Here is a 15245-nt window from a genome sequence, read left to right on the forward strand (position 1 = left end):
GAGTGAGACCTTATATAGACAGGTGTGTGCCTTTCCAAATCATGTCCAATCAAATGAATTTACCACAGGTGGATGCCAATCAAGTTGTAGAAACATCTCAAGGACGATCAATGGAAACAGGATGAACCTGATCTCAATTAGCAAAAATTTCAACAAAACTGTTTTTGCTTCGTCATTATGGGGTATTGTGTGTAGATTGCTGAGAAAAATATATATTTAATACATTTTAGAAAAAGGCTGTAACGTAACAAACTGTGGAAAAGTGAAGGGGTCTGAATACTTTCCGAATGCACTGTATATATACAGTACCAGTCAAAAGTTTGGACACACCTACTCATTCCAGGGTTTTTCTTTTTTTAAACTGTTTTCTACATTATAGAATAATAGTGAACACATTAAAACTATGAAATAACACATATGGAATTATGTAGTAACCAAAAAAGAGTTAAAGAAATCCAAATATATTTTATATTTGAGATTCTTCAAAGTATCCACCCTTTGCCTTGATGACAGCTTTGCACACTCTTGGCATTCTCTCAACCAGCTTCATGAGGTAGTCACCTGGAATGCATTTCAATTAACAGGTGTGCCTTGTTAGAAGTTAATTTGTGCAATTTATTTCCTTCCTTAATGTGTTTGAGCTAATCAGTTGTGTTGTGACAAGGTAGGGTTGGTATACAGAAGATAGCCCTATTTGTCACGAACTTTGAACGTTTCTTCAAGTGCAGTCGCAAAAATCATCAAGCGCTATGATGAAACTGGCTCTCACGAGGACCGCCACAGGAAAGGAAGACCCAGAGTTACCTCTGCTGCAGAGGATGAGTTCATTAGAGTTACAAGCCTCTGAAATTGCAGCCCAAATAAATGCTTCACGGAGTTCAAGTAACAGACACATTTCAACATCAAATGTTCAGAGGAGAATGCATGAATCAGGCCTTCATGGTGGAATTGCTGCAAGGAAACCACTACTAAAGGACTCCAATAATAAGAAGAGGCTTGCTTGGACCAAAAAACACGAGCAATGGACATTAGACCGGTGGAAATCTGTCCTTTGTCCAATTGTGAGATTTTTGGTTCAAACCGCTGTGTCTTTGTGAGACGCAGAGTAGGGGAACGGTTGATTTCCGCATGTGTGGTTCCCACCGTAAAGCATGGAGGAGGAGGTGTGATTTTGTGGGGGTGCCTTGCTGGTGACACTCTCAGTGATTTATTTAGAATTCAAGGCACACCTAACCAGCATGGCTACCACCGCATTCTGCAGCGATACGCCATCCCATCTGGTTTGTGCTTAGTTGGACTATCATTTGTTTTTCAACAGGACAATGACCCAACACACCTCCAGGCTGTTTAAGGGCTATTTGACCAAGAAGGAGAGTGATGGAGTGCTGCATCAGATGGCCTGGCCTCCACAATCACCCGACCTCAACCCAATTGAGATGGTTTGGGATGAGTTGGACCGCAGAGTGAAGGAAAAGCAGAGTTTGGTTTTCGCCAGGCATTACTGGAACCATATCGTCCAAACATTTATACTTTTGAATCATCTGTCCATAGAACGTTATTCCAAGAGTCTTGATGATCATCCAGGTGCTTTTTGGCAAACTTGAGTCAACTTTTTGGATGAGATGGGTCCCATTATGCCTGGCGAAAACCAAACACTGCAGTCCACAGTAAGAACATCATACCAAAGGTCAAGCATGGTGGTGGTGGTGTGATGGTTTGGGGATGCTTTGCTGCCTCAGGACCTGGACGACTTACATTATAGAAGGAACCATGAATTCTGCTCTGTATCAGAGAATTCTACAGGAGAATGTCAGACCATCCGTCTGTGAGCTGAAGCTGAAGCGCAGCTGAGTCATGCAGCAAGACAATGATCCAAAACACACAATCAAGTCTACATGAGAATTGCTAAAAAGCAACAAATTGGAAGTTTTGGAATGGCGTAGTCAAAGTCCAGACCTAATCCCAATTGAGATGTTGTGGCTGGACTTGAAACGAGCAGTTAATGCTTGAAAACCCACACGTCACTTAGTTAAAGCAGTTCTGCATACAAGAGTGGGCCAAAATTCCTCCACAGCGACGTGAGAGACTGATCAACAACTACAGGAAGCATTTGGTTGGAGTCTTTGCAGCTAAAGGTGGCACAACCAGTTATTGAGCGTAAGGGGGCAATTACTTTTTCACACAGGGGAATTGGGTGTTGCATAACTTTGTTTATGAAATAAATGAAATAAATATGTAATTGTTGTGTTATTTGTTCACTTATGTTCCCTTTATCTAATATTAGGTTTTGGTTGTAGATCTGATAACATTCAGTATCACAAATATGCAAAAGTAGAGAAAATTAGAAAGGGGGCAAATACTTTTTCATAGCACTGTATATACAGTATATACTGTATATATATATATATATATATATATATATATATATATATATATATAACATTATATTGGTTGCAGGAATTTTGTATAATAATTTAAAGTTTTGTATACGGAGTCGTTTTGCGTATCAGTTCATAAACCATGTGCCATGGAATCGGTACATCAAAAATATCTTACCAACTATTTTGCAATCTATACAGCTGTCAATTTTTTGGTCCTTAAATGAAGTTGGTATACTTATTTATTCATCACAATTTTCTTTAACCAATTCTGGTCTTTAATACAAGTTAATGCAAGGCCGACAGACAAGTTCCTTACTTTTTCCTCCTTCCACTTGCCTCTTCCATTTTTGGGGTAATGCTGCAATTAGTTGGTTGTAATTTTGGGTAGAGCAGACATTTCCATATCTTTTTGTTAGCTGCATGTGTGACATAACTCCACCAGTCTTATTTATGATATCATTTACAAAGATTATTTACTCCCTCCACAGATTTTCTATGGGATTAAGGTCTGGAGACTGGCTAGGCCCGGACTTAAAGGCTTTAATTGCATCAAGAAGTTCCTCCTCTGTAATTTGGCCTTCACATGAGTCTTTCGGTATAGCTGTTAATTGTACACTATTAATAGAAAAAAAAATCCATACAATTAACTTCGGTTAGTGAAGATGGAGGAGACTGAAAAAAAAACCATATGCTTAAAGTACTTTGCTTCCTCTTTCAAAAGATCAAACAATGGAAGCCTTACAGAACAATGGAAGTCTTACAGAACAATTACAGATGCGAGAATACAAGTATCCAAAGCGACATTGTGTATGGGTGGTCTCAGGGATTGAACCCACAACCCTGGCATAACAAGCGCCGTGCTCTACCAGCTGAGCTACAGAGGACCACCCAGAGGACCACCCAACAATGGAAGCCTTACAGAACAATGGAAGCCTTACAGAACAATGGAAGCCTTACAGAACAATGGAAGCCTTACAGATGCGAGAATACAAGTATCTATCAACGTAGTCTGTGGCTGCTAGTGATGTGCAGTTCTCGAACGATTCTTACTTTTTGAATAACTGTTTTTACTGACTTGAGAGTCATGATTCTTTTTTCTGAGTAACTCGTTCATTTTGGTTCTTTGTTTGACCTGCTAGTTCTGGCCACAATGAGTCCTACAGCAGGATTCATACACGCTCCTCCAGATCAGTGGCTCCAGAGACGTGCTCCGACCACAAACTGTCTGTCATATGCCTGCAGGGAAATGGATCCTGAGCATAGAGAAAATACATGTTCAGAACTGATAATTGATTGCATGGTGCAGGAATTAATGCAAATAATTGATTATTGAATGTTATGATGGACACAGCTTTATAGAACCAAAACATACACAGCCTCTGCTCAACAAACTCAAACTCGAGAATGAATCGTTTAGGGGGCGGCAGTTCGAACGATATTGTGCTTATCACCCTCACGGCAGTCAAGCGATGCATTCTGGCAAGTGTTGTTCACAATCTAGTCCGGTGGCGGCCACAACTAGACCTAATTTCAAATAATAATAATACAAATTTTTGTTTGCCTAGCAATCAACAAATATAAATGTTGTTTTAAAGCACACATTTACAAGTCTCAGTCACAAATGACAGCTCAAATAAGCCCCATATGGTAAACATGTGAACAAGAGGTTTGTAGAAAGCCGACTTTCGAGTTTTCAGTTTGCCGGTAGGGGGAGTCCTGCATGATCTGAGCATTACTAACTGAAATGAAAGACATGAATCCTAAAGACAAAGTGCTTTAATTAAAGACCACAGCAAGCACCAGCTGAAGCACTGCAGCATCAATCCCTCAAGCCTGGAAAACTCTTGTGCAAGTCCACCTGGCAGTATACCTGGCGGTCTACCTGTGCCAGAACAGTTCAGCACCTCGAAGATGCCATCCTACAGAGGAGAAGTGAGCAATACGTAGCTGGAATCACGCCATCTGACTCCCAACATGTGTCCCACCTGCAGCAGAGTGTGCGGATCCCGCATCGGCCTCCAAAGCCACATGAAGTGCTAACCCCCATATGCAATGACAAGAGGAGCGTTCGTCATGATCATCAACAGCCAAAATGGTTGACTCCCACTGTGGCTGTCGGATTGGGAGTCCAGGTGGACGCCGTGCGAAAACGTAGCGGGATGGGGACCATCAGAAGCCCTACTGGCATACAATGCACATGATGCACCAACCTGCAGTAGGAGGATTGTCTGCATCTTTGACTTTCCTTTAGACACTGCAGCAATCATCCCACCTACGGATCAAAATCCTTGGTTGCCGAAAAATGGATGGACACAAATGTTTGGCCAAATGTGGAAGAGATCAGTCTAAGGTTAAACATTAGACAATGAGTCAGGACGGTGCATCCTGATTGGCCAGAATGTACCTGTTTCAAAGGTTGTTGAATGTAAAATAATTGACCAGAGCATGGTTGTACATGAAAATATGTGTTTTTCGAAAGGGAGTGTTCAACTTCCTCAAGGTGAGATGAATTAGCCAAAATGAAATATACTGAACAGAAAAATAAACACAACATGCAACAATTTCAAAACGTTTGACTGAGTTACAGTTCATATAAGGAAATCAGAAAATTGAAATTAATTCCTTAGGCCCTATGGATTTCACGACTGGGATTACAGATATGCATCTCTTGGTCACAGATACAGTATCTTTAAAAAAAGGTAGTAGTGTGGATCAGAAAACCAGTCAGTATCTGGTGTGACCACTATTTACCTCATGCAGCGTGACACATCTCCTTCGCATAGAGTTGATCAGGCTGTTGATTGTGGCCTGTGGAATGTTGTCCCACTCCTCTTCAATGGCTGTGCGAAGTAGCTGGATATTGGTGGGAACTGGAAAAAGCTGTTGTACACGTCAATCCAGAGCATCCCAAACATGCTCAATGGATGACATGAGGTGATGGTGGCGGATGAATGGCATGACAATTGTCCTCAGGATCTCATCACGGTATCTCTGTGCATTCAAATTGCCATCGATAAAATGCAATTGTGTTCGTTGTCCATAGCTTAGCTTATGCCTGCCCATACCATAACCCATCGCCACCATGGGGCACTCTGTGCACAACGTTGACATCAGTAAACCACTCGCCCACACAACACCATACATGTGGTCTGCGGTTGTGAGGCTGGTTGGATGTATTGCCAAATTCTCTAAATCAACATTGGAGGCAGTTTACGGTAGACAAATGAACATTCAATTCTCTGGCAACAGCTCTGGTGGACATTCCTGCAATTCATGCCAATTGCACTCTCCCTCAAAACTTGAGACATCTGTGGCATTGTGTTGTGTAACAAAACTGCACATTTTAGAGTGGCCTTTTATTGTCCCCAGCACAAGGTTCACCTGTGTAATGATCATGCTGTTAAATCAGCTTCTTGATATGCCACATCTGTCAGGTGGATGGATTATCTTGGCAAAGGAGAAATTCTCACAAGCAGGGATACAAACAAATTTGTGCACAAAATTTGAGAGAAATAAGATTCTGGAATCTTCTATTTCAGCTCATGCAACATAGGACCAACACTTTACATATTGTCTTTATATTTCCGTTCAGAGTAGATCACAGTCGTTGCATACATTGAATAAATCGTGGCATGCAGCCAGCAGCTGTGTGTTGTGTGACAGCAACGTTTTTACCTTCCGATGTAACCTATCCTATTATTTCAACATACAGCAGTAACCCTGAAATGAACATGCAAATGATCCCTCGTCCATTCTCTAGTAGCGACACATCTCCGGTCACACATCTAGGTCACGTGACGCTAAAAAGAGAACACTGCTATTGACCCTCTGATAGCATCTCAAAGCAGTATGGTTCCTTTTGGTTGCTATCATGGTTCCTGTCAAGACTCTGACATTTGTCATTATATAAATCCAACAGGCTGAGAATAGAAGCGATGACAGCCATTCATTCAGCCAGCCAGCCAGCTTGTCCTCCTGAGTATTGGCAAGTCTGGCTGACTAGAAGAGAGCAGCTTACTCTCACCCAGTCAGCTCACTGGGGGGGGTTGTGTCAGCAACAACAAAAACATCTGCGGTGACGAGACACTTCTTCTTCGCGATGCGTCAAGATGTATTTATAGTGGAGTACAGTAGATGTCTTATCACCAAAAATACTTAAAAAAAAAAAGACAATAGGATTTGAAAATGAAGGGTTTGGGGTGTTTCTTGATGGAAGAGGGTTGTCTGTCAAAGGTAAAATGGTTATTGGGTGAAGCAGAGAATCTGGTACTAGGCATAAGGGTCTTCAAAGAGAAACAGTTACGACAGAGACAATCCTATCTTAAAGGAATTAGTTCCATTTGGAACCCACAATTGGAAATACCTGTATACGCTACTCCTGTATACAGTATTATTCTTAACATATACTGTAAGACATAAGGATCTCGCCTCATAGTGTTTTGTAGGAGAAAATGTGCCTGTTGACCATTTTACTTTGGGTCAGATATAACTGTAGAACATCTGGACGTTTTGTTTGTCACTGTGTGTCTATGTACAGTGAGGGAAAAAAGTATTTGATCACATTTACGCAGACGCTCTTATCCAGAGCAATTAGGGTTAAGTGCCTTGCTCAAGGGCACATCGACAGATTCTTCACGTAGTCGGCTTGGGGATTAGAACCAGTGACCTTTCGGTTACCGGCACAACGCTCTTAACCACTAAGCAACCTGCCGCCCTGATCCCCTGCTGATTTTGTACATTTGCCCACTGACAAAGAAATGATCAGTCTATAATTTTAATGGTAGGTTTATTTGAACAGTGAGAGACATAATAACAACAACAAAAATCCAGAAAAACGCATGTAAAAAATGTTATAAATTGATTTGCATTTTAATGAGGGAAGTAAGTATTTGACCCCCTCTCAATCAGAAAGATTTCTGGCTCCCAGGTGTCTTTTATACAGGTAATGAGCTGAGATTAGGAGCACACTCCTAAGTGCTCCTAATCTCAGCTTGTTACCTGTATAAAAGACACCTGTCCACAGAAGCAATCAATCAATCAGATTCCAAACTCTCCACCATGGCCAAGACCAAAGAGCTCTCCAAGGATGTCAGGGACAAGATTGTAGACCTACAAAAGGCTGGAATGGGCTACAAGACCATCGCCATGCAGCTTGGTGAGAAGGTGACAACAGTTGGTGCGATTATTCGCAAATAGAAGAAACACAAAATAACTGTCAATCTCCCTCGGCCTGGGGCTCCATGCAAGATTTCACCTCGTGGAGTTGCAATGATCATGAGAACGGTGAGGAATCAGCCCAGAACTACACGGGAGGATCTTGTCAATGATCTCAAGGTAGCTGGGACCATAGTCACCAAGAAAACAATTGGTAACACACTACGCAGTGAAGGACTGAAATCCTGCAGTGCCCGCAAGGTCCCCCTGCTCAAGAAAGCACATATACATGCCCGTCTGAAGTTTGCCAATGAACATCTGAATGATTCAACTGGGTGAAAGTGTTGTGGTCAGATGAGACCAAAATGGAGCCCTTTGGCATCAACTCAACTCGCCGTGTTTGGAGGAGGAGGAATGCTGCCTATGACCCCAAGAACACCATCCCCACCGTCAAACATGGAGGTGGAAACATTATGCTTTGGGGGTGTTTTTCTGCTAAGGGGACAGGACAACTTCACCGCATCAAAGGGATGATGGACGGGGCCATGTACCGTCAAATCTTGGGTGAGAACCTCCTTCCCTCAGCCAGGGCATTGAAAATGGGTCGTGGATGGGTATTCCAGCATGACAATGACCCAAAACACACGGCCAAGGCAACAAAGGAGTGCCTCAAGAAGAAGCACATTAAGGTCCTGGAGTGGCCTAGCCAGCCTCCAGACCTTAATCCCATAGCAAATCTGTGGAGGGAGCTGAAGGTTCGAGTTGCCAAACGTCAGGCTCGAAACCTTAATGACTTGGAGAAGATCTGCAAAGAGGAGTGGGACAAAATCCCTCCTGAGATGTGTGCAAACCTGGTGGCCAACTACAAGAAACGTCTGACCTCTGTGTTTGCCAACAAGGGTTTTGACACCAAGGACTAAGTCATGTTTTGCAGAGGGGTCAAATACTTATTTCCCTCATTAAAATGCAAATCAATTTATAACATTTTTAACATGTGTTTTTCTGGATTTTTTTAAATGTATTCTGTCTCTCACTGTTCAAATAAACCTACCATTAAAATTATAGATTGATAATTTCTTTGTCCGTGGGCAAACGTACAAAATCAGCAGGGGATCAAATACTTTTTTCCCTCACTGTATACCTGGCTGTCCACACATCTCAAGACCACTAAAAGTCCTCTGAGCTGAAGCCGTAGGCATTGGCTCTGGGAGCTAATGCAAGTCTTTGGGTCCAAGGCAAGGTTAGTCGTCAAGTGTGCATAGTTCACCGAACCACCCTTACAGGCAGGGCCGTGCACAGAGTTCTGGGGGGGGGTCAGATGCTCAGTGTTTCCTTGATTGGTCTGAATCGATGACTGTCTCATATATACCCTGCCACATTCAGGTACAAAATGTTGACGAAAGCTCATGGACCGAAGATCTACTATTATGCTACTATGGTACAACTCGCAAAGACGAGAAACGTGTCAAGAAGATTTTTGATGACCATTCGAGTAGCATTGAATCTCAAGATTCCACTCGATGCCAACCGATTAAATTATTGTTGTTTTTGTTTTCACATTTTACGGACGGGAACACCTTGTTTCACTCACCTTTCGGTTGCGCAGGTCAACTATTAGGGCGATAGGCTAAATTCTTACTTGTCAAAGCGCAAGAAAAATAAGTTAGCAGATTATAAAATGGCAGATCTGGAGCGAGTTCCTCCAGGCTGTGCTCTGTGGTGCCCTGGCACCTAAACTCCACTATTGATTTAGGCCTACGTTACATTTTTTGACAATACAATTAGTATACCTGGCTACAACAACACAGTGCAATGACGGATGTATTATTGTTATCGAGTGAATACGCAATTATTGTCCATAGGCTGTAAACTGCAGTGATGTAGGCTAATATGAATAAGCGCTCACACATATTGTTTTGTTTCATGCTGAAATTAACTGCATTGGCCTACAGCCTAGGCCTGGTTATGCAACCATTTGGATCAGTTTGGGTCTATCCTCAACCATTAGAAGGTCCAGAAAGGTACATTAGCAGGCCACTCATATGGTATATTTTGTCAGGATGTATGTAGCCCGGTGTTAAGATTGGCCTACTATAGGAAATCCTTCCCAACTCCCTGCCCGTTCTTAATGCTGTAGCCTATTTTACATTCAGCAAGCAAGAGCAAGCACAGATAGAACAATGAGACAGATATTTCACCGGAATGTATAAATGTGAAGCATCCGCTTGGCGTTTCCACTCACTATCAAATCTGGCAGTGAGAGGAAGCCAAGTGGCCAGCAGTGGGAGAAGATGGAACGAGATGGATTTTGGTCAACATTCTGCTAGTTTACTCATCGATGAAACATTTGATCTCAATACAGTTTTCTGCTCCCAAAACTAGAATCTGTTACGAACAGAGTGGACTGAGTTTTGTACACTTTACCCTTTGCCAAAGATTCCAAAAAATTGCGTTTGTTTTCGAAGGAGTGCAAAGGTCAAATGTATTTATTTCACACGCTCACTTCAAAGAGTAGGTGTTTCCCAACGGAAATATGCAAATGTATGAGGACAGACGCTGGGGAGTGAACATTTAAAATAAACAGACATGAAACAGAACACGTCTGGACAGGAGAGACATAACGACATGAAACAGAACACGTCTGGACAGGAGAGACATTACGACATGATACAGAACACGTCTGGACAGGAGAGACATAACGACATGAAACAGAACACGTCTGGACAGGGGAGACATAACGACATGATACAGAACACGTCGGGACAGGGGAGACATTACGACATGAAACAGAACACGTCTGGACTGGGGAGACATTACGACATGAAACAGAACACGTCTGGACAGGGGAGACATTACGACATGAAACAGAACACGTCTGGACAGGGGAGACATTACGACATGAAACAGAACACGTCTGGACAGGAGAGACATTACGACATGAAACAGAACACGTCTGGACAGGAGAGACATTACGACATGAAACAGAACACGTCTGGACAGGGAGACATAACGACATGAAACAGAACACGTCTGGACAGGGGAGACATAACGACATGAAACAGAACACGTCTGGACAGGAGAGACATTACGACATGAAACAGAACACGTCTGGACAGGGGAGACATACGACATGAAACAGAACACGTCTGGACAGGAGAGACATTACGACATGAAACAGAACACGTCTGGACAGGGGAGACATAACGACATGAAACAGAACACGTCTGGACTAGGGGAGACATTACGACATGAAACAGAACACGTCTGGACAGGGGAGACATTACGACATGAAACAGAACACGTCTGGACAGGGAGAGACATTACGACATGAAACAGAACACGTCTGGACAGGGGAGAGACATTACGACATGAAACAGAACACGTCTGGACAGGAGAGACATTACGACATGAAACAGAACACGTCTGGACAGGGGAGACATAACGACATGAAACAGAACACGTCTGGACAGGGGAGACATTACGACATGAAACAGAACACGTCTGGACAGGGGAGACATTACGACATGAAACAGAACACGTCTGGACAGGAGAGACATTACGACATGAAACAGAACACGTCTGGACAGGAGAGACATTACGACATGAAACAGAACCGCGTCTGGACAGGAGAGACATTACGACATGAAACAGAACACGTCTGGACAGGGGAGACATTACGACATGAAACAGAACACGTCTGGACAGGGGAGACATTACGACATGAAACAGAACACGTCTGGACAGGGGAGACATTACGACATGAAACAGAACACGTCTGGACAGGGGAGACATTACGACATGAAACAGAACACGTCTGGACAGGGAGAGACATTACGACATGAAACAGAACACGTCTGGACAGGGAGAGACATTACGACATGAAACAGAACACGTCTGGACAGGGGAGACATTACGACATGAAACAGAACACGTCTGGACAGGGGAGACATTACGACATGAAACAGAACACGTCTGGACAGGGGAGACATTACGACATGAAACAGAACACGTCTGGACAGGGGAGACATTACGACATGAAACAGAACACGTCTGGACAGGGAGACATAACGACATGAAACAGAACACGTCTGGACAGGGGAGACATAACGACATGAAACAGAACACGTCTGGACAGGGGAGACATTACGACATGAAACAGAACACGTCTGGACAGGGGAGACATTACGACATGAAACAGAACACGTCTGGACAGGGGAGACATTACGACATGAAACAGAACACGTCTGGACAGGGAGACATAACGACATGAAACAGAACACGTCTGGACAGGGGAGACATTACGACATGAAACAGAACACGTCTGGACAGGAGAGACATTACGACATGAAACAGAACACGTCTGGACAGGGGAGACATTACGACATGAAACAGAACACGTCTGGACAGGGGAGACATTACGACATGAAACAGAACACGTCTGGACAGGGGAGACATTAACGACATGAAACAGAACACGTCTGGACAGGGGAGACATTACGACATGAAACAGAACACGTCTGGACAGGAGAGACATTACGACATGAAACAGAACACGTCTGGACAGGGGAGACATTACGACATGAAACAGAACACGTCTGGACAGGGGAGACTTACGACATGAAACAGAACACGTCTGGACAGGGGAGACATAACGACATGAAACAGAACACGTCTGGACTGGGGAGACATTACGACATGAAACAGAACACGTCTGGACAGGGGAGACATTACGACATGAAACAGAACACGTCTGGACAGGGGAGACATTACGACATGAAACAGAACACGTCTGGACAGGGGGAGACATTACGACATGAAACAGAACACGTCTGGACAGGGAGAGACATTACGACATGAAACAGAACACGTCTGGACAGGGAGAGACATTACGACATGAAACAGAACACGTCTGGACAGGGGGAGACATTACGACATGAAACAGAACACGTCTGGACAGGGGAGACATTACGACATGAAACAGAACACGTCTGGACAGGAGAGACATTACGACATGAAACAGAACACGTCTGGACAGGGGAGACATAACGACGTGAAACAGAACACGTCTGGACAGGGGAGACATAACGACATGAAACAGAACACGTCTGGACAGGAGAGACATTACGACATGAAACAGAACACGTCTGGACAGGAGAGACATTACGACATGAAACAGAACACGTCTGGACAGGGAGAGACATAACGACATGAAACAGAACACGTCTGGACAGGGGAGACATAACGACATGAAACAGAACACGTCTGGACAGGAGAGACATTACGACATGAAACAGAACACGTCTGGACAGGGGGAGACATAACGACATGAAACAGAACACGTCTGGACTAGGGGAGACATTACGACATGAAACAGAACACGTCTGGACAGGGGGAGACATTACGACATGAAACAGAACACGTCTGGACAGGGGAGACATTACGACATGAAACAGAACACGTCTGGACAGGGGAGACATAACGACATGAAACAGAACACGTCTGGACAGGGGAGACATTACGACATGAAACAGAACACGTCTGGACAGGGGAGACATTACGACATGAAACAGAACACGTCTGGACAGGGGAGACATTACGACATGAAACAGAACACGTCTGGACAGGGGAGACATTACGACATGAAACAGAACACGTCTGGACAGGGGAGACATTACGACATGAAACAGAACACGTCTGGACAGGGGGAGACATTACGACATGAAACAGAACACGTCTGGACAGGGGAGACATTACGACATGAAACAGAACACGTCTGGACAGGAGAGACATTACGACATGAAACAGAACACGTCTGGACAGGAGAGACATTACGACATGAAACAGAACACGTCTGGACAGGGGAGACATTACGACATGAAACAGAACACGTCTGGACAGGAGAGACATTACGACATGAAACAGAACACGTCTGGACAGGGGAGACATAACGACATGAAACAGAACACGTCTGGACAGGGGAGACATTACGACATGAAACAGAACACGTCTGGACAGGGGAGACATAACGACATGAAACAGAACACGTCTGGACAGGGGAGACATTACGACATGAAACAGAACACGTCTGGACAGGGGAGACATTACGACATGAAACAGAACACGTCTGGACAGGGGAGACATTACGACATGAAACAGAACACGTCTGGACAGGGGAGACATTACGACATGAAACAGAACACGTCTGGACAGGGGAGACATTACGACATGAAACAGAACACGTCTGGACAGGAGAGACATAACGACATGAAACAGAACACGTCTGGACAGGAGAGACATTACGACATGAAACAGAACACGTCTGGACAGGGGGAGACATTACGACATGAAACAGAACACGTCTGGACAGGGGAGACATTACGACATGAAACAGAACACGTCTGGACAGGGGAGACATTACGACACGAAACAGAACACGTCTGGACAGGGAGAGACATTACGACATGAAACAGAACACGTCTGGACAGGAGAGACATTACGACATGAAACAGAACACGTCTGGACAGGGGAGACATTACGACATGAAACAGAACACGTCTGGACAGGGGAGACATTACGACATGAAACAGAACACGTCTGGACAGGGGAGACATTACGACATGAAACAGAACACGTCTGGACAGGGGGAGACATTACGACATGAAACAGAACACGTCTGGACAGGGGAGACATTACGACATGAAACAGAACACGTCTGGACAGGGGAGACATTACGACATGAAACAGAACACGTCTGGACAGGGGAGACATTACGACATGAAACAGAACACGTCTGGACAGGGGAGACATTACGACATGAAACAGAACACGTCTGGACAGGGGAGACATTACGACATGAAACAGAACACGTCTGGACAGGGGAGACATTACGACATGAAACAGAACACGTCTGGACAGGGGAGACATTACGACATGAAACAGAACACGTCTGGACAGGAGAGACATTACGACATGAAACAGAACACGTCTGGACAGGGGAGACATTACGACATGAAACAGAACACGTCTGGACAGGGGAGACATTACGACATGAAACAGAACACGTCTGGACAGGGGAGACATTACGACATGAAACAGAACACGTCTGGACAGGGAGACATAACGACATGAAACAGAACACGTCTGGACAGGGGAGACATTACGACATGAAACAGAACACGTCTGGACAGGGGAGACATTACGACATGAAACAGAACACGTCTGGACAGGGGAGACATTACGACATGAAACAGAACACGTCTGGACAGGGAGACATTACGACATGAAACAGAACACGTCTGGACAGGAGAGACATTACGACATGAAACAGAACACGTCTGGACAGGGAGACATAACGACATGAAACAGAACACGTCTGGACAGGGGAGACATTACGACATGAAACAGAACACGTCTGGACAGGGAGACATTACGACATGAAACAGAACACGTCTGGACAGGGGGAGACATTACCGACATGAAACAGAACACGTCTGGACAGGGGAGACATTACGACATGAAACAGAACACGTCTGGACAGGGGAGACATTACGACATGAAACAGAACACGTCTGGACAGGGGAGACATTACGACATGAAACAGAACACGTCTGGACAGGGGAGACATTACGACATGAAACAGAACACGTCTGGACAGGGGAGACATTACGACATGAAACAGAACACGTCTGGACAGGGGAGACATTACGACAT

The sequence above is a fragment of the Coregonus clupeaformis genome, chromosome 14 (assembly GCF_020615455.1).
Source record: "Coregonus clupeaformis isolate EN_2021a chromosome 14, ASM2061545v1, whole genome shotgun sequence".
Classification (NCBI taxonomy): domain Eukaryota; kingdom Metazoa; phylum Chordata; class Actinopteri; order Salmoniformes; family Salmonidae; genus Coregonus; species Coregonus clupeaformis.